Source organism: Neomonachus schauinslandi, chromosome 15, assembly GCF_002201575.2.
Source record: "Neomonachus schauinslandi chromosome 15, ASM220157v2, whole genome shotgun sequence".
Lineage (NCBI taxonomy): Eukaryota > Metazoa > Chordata > Mammalia > Carnivora > Phocidae > Neomonachus > Neomonachus schauinslandi.
The window spans coordinates 2,932,704-2,942,558 of record NC_058417.1 but is presented as its reverse complement, the minus strand read 5'-3'; the positions used below and the strand labels follow the sequence as shown (position 1 = coordinate 2,942,558).

At 49.7% G+C, this 9,855-nt stretch overlaps 4 non-coding genes across 4 annotated transcripts; 3 read left to right on the top strand and 1 right to left on the bottom strand.

Annotated features, from left to right (window-relative positions):
- Positions 1-1,272: 1,272 nt before the first annotated feature.
- TRNAP-CGG lies at positions 1,273-1,344 on the top strand. The gene has a single exon. It is a non-coding gene; the product is annotated as a tRNA-Pro (tRNA).
- A 487-nt stretch (positions 1,345-1,831) lies between these two features.
- TRNAD-GUC lies at positions 1,832-1,903 on the top strand. The gene has a single exon. It is a non-coding gene; the product is annotated as a tRNA-Asp (tRNA).
- A 471-nt stretch (positions 1,904-2,374) lies between these two features.
- On the bottom strand, positions 2,375-2,446 carry TRNAG-UCC. The gene has a single exon. It is a non-coding gene; the product is annotated as a tRNA-Gly (tRNA).
- Positions 2,447-2,973: 527 nt separating this feature from the next.
- Positions 2,974-3,045, top strand: TRNAW-CCA. Its single transcript has one exon. It is a non-coding gene; the product is annotated as a tRNA-Trp (tRNA).
- The last annotated feature ends 6,810 nt before the right edge of the window (positions 3,046-9,855 follow it).

Below are 9,855 nucleotides of genomic sequence, written 5' to 3'. Positions count from 1 at the left end.
CTTCAGACCCCTGAAAAGGCTTGGGACACAGACAGGGACACAGACAGGATGATGGGCTGCTCTCTACTGTCCTCCCCCACTGTCTGGCCAAGGACACCTGGGAAAGAAAAGGCAACGTGTTGAACCCTTCATTGAAGTCTCCCCACCAAAGCATCTGTGGTTTGGGTATTAGGAAGGACCCGGCTCCACAAATCGGCCGATTGGGAGGTGGGACAAAATGGTTCAGCCCAGAGATGCTACCGGAAGGCCGAAGGCTGTGGCTGGTCAGACCCTGCTGGGAGAACTCCCCAGGGCAGGCACTGAGCAGCGGGAAGGCAGAACAGGTGGCGGGGCCGCTGACTCCACCAGGTCCTGCCAGGACTCTGCGCAGCCCCAAAGTGAGAGCGTGGTGAGTGTTTTAAGAGCTTAGAGGCTCACCGAGCCCGGGAAACTCCGGTGGCCTGGCCTCAGACCACACTCATGCGGGCGTTTGCCTCGGAGCCCCTTACCTTTTGGGGGTCTTAGGTTGCAGGGAGGAGGGTCTCCTTCCCGGCCATCCCAGGAGGTAAGTGGAGAGCGGAGGGTAGACGGGAGGGTAGGGGTAACCTGATCGTACAGGCCGGAGGTCCTGGAACCAGTGCTGGTAGGGGTGTTAAGCATCAGACGGTCCCTGGCCGCCAGACCTGGCACCTCGCCCCAATCACGCAGGTTGGAAAGTCTGTCCCCTACTCCGCCCCGCCCCCATTCATCTCAATGACTCCTCCTCCGGGGGTCCTCTTGGCCCCGGGAGTTACTCCCTTGCCTGGGTACTGGACGTGCTCGTCGCTCCAGGAGGATGGACAGGTGCGGGGACAGATAGAGAGGCAGGTGTTCACCTAGGAACCTCAGGACTCATTCATTGTCCCCAACCATGCAACTCCACCGCCTATCTTCAAAGCTCTGCGCCAGAGGACTGGGTCCGAGGGAAGAGTCGGGACCCCAGGTTATGCAGTGGCCCCGAGACAGTGACCACAGGGAGTGGGAACCCGGGTGCTCAGGGTAGTCCTGGAGGGCTGCGCGGGGTGCGGAGGAGGCCGAGACCACTCCCTCCTACTTCCCCGACGTTATTTCCTGGGAGGAGCCGGAGTTCGCGGGCGGGAGCGGAGATTCCCAGACCCGGCTCGGGAGTGCGCGGCGTTGGGGCCGGTGGTCCCCGCGCGCGCGCCAGACGGGTTCCGCCTCGGAGCCGTGGCCCTAGGGCCGCAGGAGGCCTAGTACGACCTCTAAAGGCGTCCGCGAGCGTGCTTTCACGTCGGCTCGTTGGTCTAGGGGTATGATTCTCGCTTCGGGTGCGAGAGGTCCCGGGTTCAAATCCCGGACGAGCCCAGCTTCGGTTTTGGCGGAGACCCGAGCGCCCCAGGCGCTGGTGGAAGGAACGGCACGGCGCCGCGCAGGCCGCCCTGCGCAGCCCGTGCGGCTGGCCGAGAGCCTGGAGCTGGGGCGCTGGCAGCTCTTTTGTTCCGAGCGCACAGCCCGGTGGCCGGAGGGAGCTCGCGGCGCGCAGCCCGGCCGGGGAGCCGGCCGGGAGAGCGCAGGCACAGGCGGACGCGGGGCCAGCCCCTCCCGTTCCCGCCCCGCTTCTGAGCGCTCTGCGCGGGTCCCCGCCGGCCGGCTGGAGCTGTGGGGGGACGGGGGTGGAACGGGGCGGGACTATCACAGCCGGGTTTCGCCGCGTCTCCGGGTCGCTCAGGGGCGGTCCAGAGCGTGCGCGGGTCTCCGGGGGGCCCGTTCCAGCGGTCGGCGGGACGGAAGCCCCGGCGAGCGCGGCTAAGATGCCACATCCCCGAGCGGGAGAGCGTTTCTTCCAGCTCCTTCCTCGTTAGTATAGTGGTGAGTATCCCCGCCTGTCACGCGGGAGACCGGGGTTCGATTCCCCGACGGGGAGAAGCACCGTGCCTTTTGCTTTTTTCTATCATCCTGGGATAAATCCTACTCACAGCGAAGTACCCGGCCCCGGGCGTGGGACGGAGGTTTTCCTTAAAAAGAAGGAAGAAAGGGAAGGGAGAAGGTGAAGGGTAGTTGGTCCTGACTCTCGGGCTCACATTCCGAAAGTTCGAGTTTGTGTTTCGCCTCAAGCAACTTGCATTTAAATGTGCGGCGGAACGAGCCATCTGTCCCCTCCGTTCAACGAATGTGCTGATGAGACGCGTTCGCCGGCGATGAGAGGCGCACAGCCGGACAGGACCGCTCGAAGCCGGCGCAGCGCTCTCTCCGCGACGGGACGCGCGCTCGTGGGCTCCGGTGGGCGTGCAGCCCTCGCTGCTGGTTGTGCATCGGCAACGGGGTCCCGGCAGAGGGGCGATCCCGGAGCGAGTGAAAAGTTGGTTTTTGTTTTTTTTTAAAAAGCGAGGACCACTGCGTTGGCCGGGAATCGAACCCGGGTCAACTGCTTGGAAGGCAGCTATGCTCACCACTATACCACCAACGCCGGCTTGGAATATTGGGTTCCGACGCTGGGACTTCAATACATGCGCAGGCATGTGGCCTGAATGACGCGAGTCCGTGAACGAGGTGACCCCGGTCGCCCCGCGAGAGACTGCGCTTGACCGCGCGCAGCCGGCACAGGAGAAAGCGAGGTTCAGAGGACCGGGGTGAAGGCGCTGAGTCACTGGCAGAGCCGGGGAAGCATCTATTGGTCGGGGTCCGGGGGCGGAGGGATCAGGACTGCAGCGACACCGCGATGGCTTTGTCACCCCCAGAAATAAGTCCCAAACACACCAGTTGCTCCTCTGTTGAGCGAGCTCCGTGTGTCCCAAGGTTGAAGAGTTGGGCTTTACGCCAAGTGCCCTTAAGCACATTTTGCCCACAGAGGGAGGGTCCATTCCTACATGTCCACGCGCAGCTCTGAAAGTGACGCGGGCGGAACCTCAGGGGAGGGGCCTGAGGATTTAGCTCCGCCCCTCGTCGCTGACGATAGCTCTGTTCACGGGATCCCGGCCGCCGCGGACTCGGGAAGGCCTCGTGGCGCAACGGTAGCGCGTCTGACTCCAGATCAGAAGGTTGCGTGTTCAAATCACGTCGGGGTCACAGAAGGTTGTAATTTTCGATGTCTAGATCTGCGTTGGTATTTTTCGGGCAAAGGGGAAAAAAAATTCGTTTCTTTATATTAGAAAAATACAAACCTCAGTGCCTCTGTCGTTTCGCTTTTCCCAAAGTGTATGAATTTTCTCCTAAAATACAAGTTTAGGAATTTGTTTTTCAAATTTAGGAATTTCTATTGCATCTTTAATGTTTCTGTCAGATCAACCAATAGTGACAGCCTTTAATCTCATAGATATTTTAGGTATCCTAGCGCAAATCGTTCACGAGCAGCTCCGAGTTCTTGTTCAGAAAATGTATTTGGAGCAATAAAGATTGTTTATTGGAAAGGGTGTAGCAAGAATTGATCATTATTACACGTAGCAACTGATTAATTAATTAAATACAAATGTTCTCCAGACTTCTGAAATGTCACTAGAAGCCTGGAGCCGCGTGCATTTTTGCTGCTTCCAGATTATTGGGTGGGGGGGGGGGGGGACAAAGAAATAACAGGCCAGCCACTCCATCGGTCTTGTCCTTCCCCTTCCCAGCGGGAAATTTCTTCCTGGACATCTCTTTCCTAACAGTGCCTCTGTTTGAGGGTACCAGGCCTGGGCTGCGGAAGAGGAATTTGGGCGGGCTCAGCACCACGCGCACGCGCGCAGGCTGGACGCTGTGCCTCGCCCTCCCCGTCTGCTCCGCTCCCCCGCCGCTGTCCCGCTTTCTGTTGGAGCGGTCACTGTGTCGCGTGTGCCAAGACGGAGGCAGACAATCCGCCCTTCCTTGCACAGGCTGTGCGTGCTCGAATTGGGAATTGCTGATGACTTAGGAAGGCGACAGCAGCCCAGGAGCTCCGGCCACCTGACTCGGCGGAAGGCATGTGATGGGGACGGCAGGCAGCCCAGCTCCCCATCACAGCCCCACCCTAAGCAGAGCACCTTTTAGGAGATACGAAATGGTGATTTTTCTTTTTTATTCTAATTCTGTCCTGCATTCGACATTTATTAGCTGGCATTAATTCATAAAGAAGATCCTTCTCTCATCCACTGGGACCAGGTGATGTGTTAGTCCTGGTGATAGCTAACATGGGGGGCTTGCTGTGTGCCAGGCCCCGTGCTGAGTGCTTTGGCGACCTTATTTCAATTAATCCTGACAGCAGCCCTTAAGGCTGTAGAACTATGCTCATTTTAGAGCTGATACTCAGAAAGATTGAACCGATTGCCAAGTAATACAGATTGCAAGGGGTAGGCTCAGACGTGCACCTGTAACACCCAAGTGCAAGAGCTTTCTGCTGCCTGGTGTTCCCTAAAAGCCCACCTGAGGGGTGACCAGGTAAGCTTGGTGGCCCCGGGGAGAGAAGGATGCTTGCAAAGTGAGGTTTATGGTCTGGAAGAGCCCTGGTATTACGGATGGGATATTTCTAGTCTGTAGACCAAATCCAGTCTACAGACATGTTTGGTGACTAATTATTTGCTGACATTTACAGCTCAGTAAATTTCACATGTAAATCTAGATTTCTAGCTTCTCTAAAAAAAAATGGAAAGATCTGTCCATACCTGGGCTACACTTTCACACAGTAACAAGCCGCTAAAGCCGAGTCTTGCCTCTGTCTTCCAGACATGCACTCCCCCTTTGCCACGCTCCCCATCACTGAAGCTGAGCTCCTTCAAACACCAACTTAGGGTCCATCCAGAAAACCTGGTCTTTGGAAAAAGCCTGGATTTTTTGGCAGAAACAGCCAAGATGAAGTTACAAACCCAAATCCCAAAACAGATGAAGAAATTTCATGGTGAGAGCATAATTGGAACAGAGACAGTCATGGGAACATAAAGGAAAAGAAGTCTATGGAATGGTCTGACAAAGAATTTTATGTAAGTATGATTATGATACGTGAAAAGATAAGTAACAAAATCAAATCATGAGACAAAAAGACAAAAATTCAATAAAAGCATATGGATATGCAATTGACCAATTAGAAATCTTACACATGAATGACAGATGTAACCAAATAAGTCTGTCTTACATTCTAAACTGGGCACAACAGGAGAGAGAAAGTTCGCTATTTTAAAAAGAGAACTCAGAAATTTACCCAAGACACAGAACAGAGGGACAAGAAATGTTAAAAGCACAGAAAAGAGGGATGCCTGGCTCAGTCACTGGAGCATGTGACTTTTGATCTCGGGTTTGTGAGTTCCAGCCCCACCTTGGGTGTAGAGATCACTTAAAAATAAAATCTTTAAAATAAACAAGGGGCGCCTGGGTGGCTCAGTCGATGAAGCGATGAAGCGTCTGCCTTTGGCTCAGGTCATGATCCCAGGGTCCTGGGATTGAGTCCCGCATCGGGCTCCCTGCTCACGGGGAGCCTGCTTCTTGCTCCCCCTGCTTGTGCTCTCTCTCTATCAAATAAATAAATAAAATCTTTTAAAAATAATAAAATTAATTAATTAAAGCATGAAAAAGGAAGCTAAATGATGTGGAGGAGAGAATTAGCAGCTCTGATTACCTCCAAGAGGAATTTTTTTAAAAAAGACAATAGAAAATGGTACAGAAACTATACACATAGACTTAATTCTTAAAATTTTACCCTGGAGCTTCACCTGTATGCCTTTTATTTCACTAAAAAAGAAAAAAAAAATCAGAAGCAAATAGGGCCAAGTTTGTTAAGATTTAAATAATTGAATAGTAGTTACACAAGTGCTTTTAAAAATTATTCTTGATATTTGAAATATTTCATCATATTTTTGTGGTAAGATACACTTAATATACAATTTACCATTAACCATTTTAATGTATACAATGCAGGGGTCTGTAGTACATTCACACAGTTGTGCATCAATCGCCACGATCTGATTCCAGAACATTTTCATCACTCTGAAAACCCTGTAACCACTGGGCAGCCACTTCCCACTCTCCCCAACCCCAATCCTTGGGGGTATTGGCCAGGCCTCCCTGCCCCCCAACCAGCCCCTTCCAGACCCTCCTCATTTCTGAAAGAGGCTTACTGGCTGATGATGAGAATTCATGTCTTGAAACTTCTTTGGGGGATATCCCATGATCAGAAATTAAAGGCACTAACATCTGTTCCTCCCGAACATTATAATATCCTAACCATCCTGCCCTGCCCTTCGGATCACAATCCAATTCTAACCCTTCCTAGTCTTGGGAAAACTCAGCCGTAGCAAGAACAATGACAATTCCCGCCTCATGATACCTCGAGAGTCACTGGGGTAAACAACAGAGATTTTGTTCATGAACTTCAACAGGCAGCTGATGGTTGCATAGGCAATAGAACAGATAGCTTTTGTTTTGTTTTGTTTGTTTATGAATAATGCAAATCCCGATCCTATGCTAGCCCATCAAATATTCCTGAAAGGCCAAATATCTTCTGGCATAATGGGCAAGTGGGAATTTAAAGACTGTGAGGGACAGGGACACTGTATTGGATCTCTCAGGGCATATCCCACCCATGCACTGTGTCCCCTGACAGATTCCAGAAAAACCTCCCTTCACTAGGTCATGAGGAATAAAGTACTCGGCAGGTGATAGAATTTTTACAGAGCTTTTCATCAGCTGGTCTCTCCATGCCAAGTACGTTGATGAAGGCGCTGCAGTTGTGATGGGCTCCCTGATCTTGGGAAGCAGAGTTAGGCTGACCCTAAGACACTTTGCCAGTCTCCTTTGCAGTAGTCATGGGACACATTTTTGGCCGATGAGAAATCTGTTGGGTACTTCTAGAAAGGTTTCTGCTCATCCTGATAAAGGGGGCAGAGACCGTTTGCGGCCATCTTGCAATCCTAAGGGACATGTCAAGAGAATCACAGCAAGGCCAATCCACATCTCTAACAAAACAGTGGCCTACCTGGTGACTTCTTGCTAAGAGAAAACAGATCCCTATTGTTCGTGCCACTGCTGACTGAGTTTTCTGTAACTTGCAGCCAAAGGCGTTACGAAGTGATGGAGAAACCCATAAGGACTTCTTGGATTTACATTTGGCTGAATCATATGAAAATGGTATTTTTGTAGATCAAGTGATTGACTCTCAGCAGTTTCACATCATTCACTCACACTCTATGGCTAAGAACCCTCTAGGTCTGTAGATGTTTGTCAGTTAGTATGCTTTTGACAGCGAATAACTAAACTCTTGAGTCAAGGAAGACACCTACCAGTCCCTATAAGGAAAGTGCGAAATAGGCGTTGAGAGGCTGAACAACACCATCAAGGTCTTGGGTTCTTCCCAGACCTTCTACAAAGCTAGCCTCGTCTCAGGCTGCTCCCTTCCGGAGCACCACCAGCAGCAGCAAGGTGGGCTTTGTGGAGAAAAGGAGTTTCTGCCCAGCATTCTGGACAAGAATCCTAAAATTCCCATTCACCATTCATGGAGTCACTTGGGTCACATGCTAATCCCCGAACCATGACCACGATCCCGTAATAAAAAGTGTTGACTGGTGTCGATCAGTCAGCATCCAATCCTGGACCTGAGATGGGGTTAGCTTCCCTCTCAGACCCAGAAAATTCTAGGTGCCTGCAGAAACAGAAACAGACTACAATGGAAACTGACTACCCAGAAGGGGGACAGTGCAGGTGGTTGCCTAAAGCAACTTTAGGGTGATGTTTGAAGAAAGAGGAAGGGTGCTAGGCAGGCAATACTTACAAATACCCACTACTTATTCCATAGAAGGCCCCCAGATATATTTATTAACCCAATTATGACATGTGTGTTTGGAAAGAGCAGAGAAGAAGGGAGTGTGGCAGGAAGGAGAAGAGTTAGGGTCAGTCCAAACAATGCAGCCACCGTCGGGAGATCTGCAGAGAAAGGTCCACTGGTGGAAAATTCCTGCTACGGATGTGAGTGCAAGACTTTAAAGAATAAAATAGTAATGACGCAAAAATAAACACACGCAGACAATGGAATAGAATAAAGAGTCCAGAAATATGGAGATCCAAGTACCTACTATGACAATATATCAAGAGTAGTTTTTTTAAATTTTATTTTATTTTATGATGTTATGTTAGTCACCATACATCATTAGCTTTTGATGTAGTGATCCATGATCCATTGTTTTTGTAAAATACCCAGTGCTTCATGCAGTACGTGCCCTCCTTAATACCCATCACCGGGCTAACCCATCCCCCCACCCCTCCTCTCCTTGTTTGTTGTTTTTTTTAAAGACTTTATTTATTTATTTGAGAGAGAGAGAGAGAGAGAGAGAGAATGAGCGGGGGAGGGGCAGAGGGAGAGAGAGAATCCCAAGCAGACTCCCCACTGAGTGCAGAGCCCAGTGCCGGTCTTGATCCCACTTAAGATCCTGACCCTAGCGGAAGTCAAGAGTCATACGCTCAACTGACTGGGCCACTCAGGTGCCCCAAGAGTAGTTTTCTCCCTCCATTTTTTTTCCCTGCTAATATATTAGAAGAAATAATGCCACACACGTTTCAGCTTACATTTTTCAACAATATAATTGTAATCAACTAACATTTACATCTGTATCAGTTGGCTATTGCTATAATGTTGCATTTTTTTCTTGTGTGTGTGTGTTTTTTTTTAACATTTTGACCCCCTTTCACTCATTTCTCCCATCCCAACCCCTACCACCTCTGGCAACCCCTAATCTGTTCTCTGTATCCATGAGCTTTTCTTTGTTGTTTTTAGATTCCACATATAAGAAAAATCATACAGTATTTGTCTTTCTCTGTCTGACTTACTTCACTTAGCATAATACCCTCCCGATCCATCTATGTTGTCACAAATGACAAGATTTCATTCTTTTCATAGCAGAATAATATAATATTCCAGTATACACACACACACCTCATTTTCTTTATCCTTTCATCCATCTGTAGACACTTGAATGTTTCTATATCCTGGCTATTGTAAATAATGCTGCAGTGAACATGGGGATGCAGATATCTTTTTGAATCTTGCTTTCCTTTCCTTTGGATAAATACTCTGAAGTGAAATTGCTGGATCCTATGGTAGTTCTCTCTTTAAGTTTTTTTTTTTTTTTAAAGACTTCATTTACTTATTTGTTAGAGAGCGAACGAGAAACAGCATGAGAGGGGAGAGGGTCAGAGGGAGAAGCAGGCTCCCCCGCTGAGCAGGGAGCCTGATGTGGGACTCGATCCCAGGACTCCGGGATCATGACCTGAGCCAAAGGCAGTCGCTTAACCAACTGAGCCACCCAGGCGCCCTGTCTTTAAGTTTTTGATGGCCCTCCATACTGTTTGCCATGACGGCTGCACCAGTTTGCATTCCCAACACAGTGCACGAGGGCTCCCTTTTTTCTACCTCCTGACCCAAACTTGTTATTTCTTGTCTTTTTGGTGACAACCATTCTAACAGGTGTGAGGCTAAATCTCATTCTGGTTTTGATTTGCATTTCCCTGATGATTAATGATGGTAAGCATCTTTCATATACATGTTGGCCATCTGTAGGTCTTCTTTGGAAACATGTAAGCATCTTTCATATACATGTTGGCCATCTGTAGGTCTTCTTTGGAAACATGTCTATTCCAATCTTCAGCCCATTTTTAAATCAGATTGTTTGTTTTTTTGCCATTAAGTTGTATGAGTTCATTAGATATTTTGGATACTAGCCCCTTATCAGGTATATGATTTGCAAATATTTTCTCCCATTCACTAGGTTGCCTTTTCATTTTGTTGATGGTTTTCTTTGCTGTGTAGAAGCTTTTAGTTTGGGGGTGCCTGGGTGGCTCAGATGGGTCTGTCTTCAGCTCAGGTCGTGATCCCAGGATCCTGGGACTGAGCCCCATGCTGAGCCCCAGGCCGACCCCCACCCTCCGCCGTGCTTTTGGCTCAGC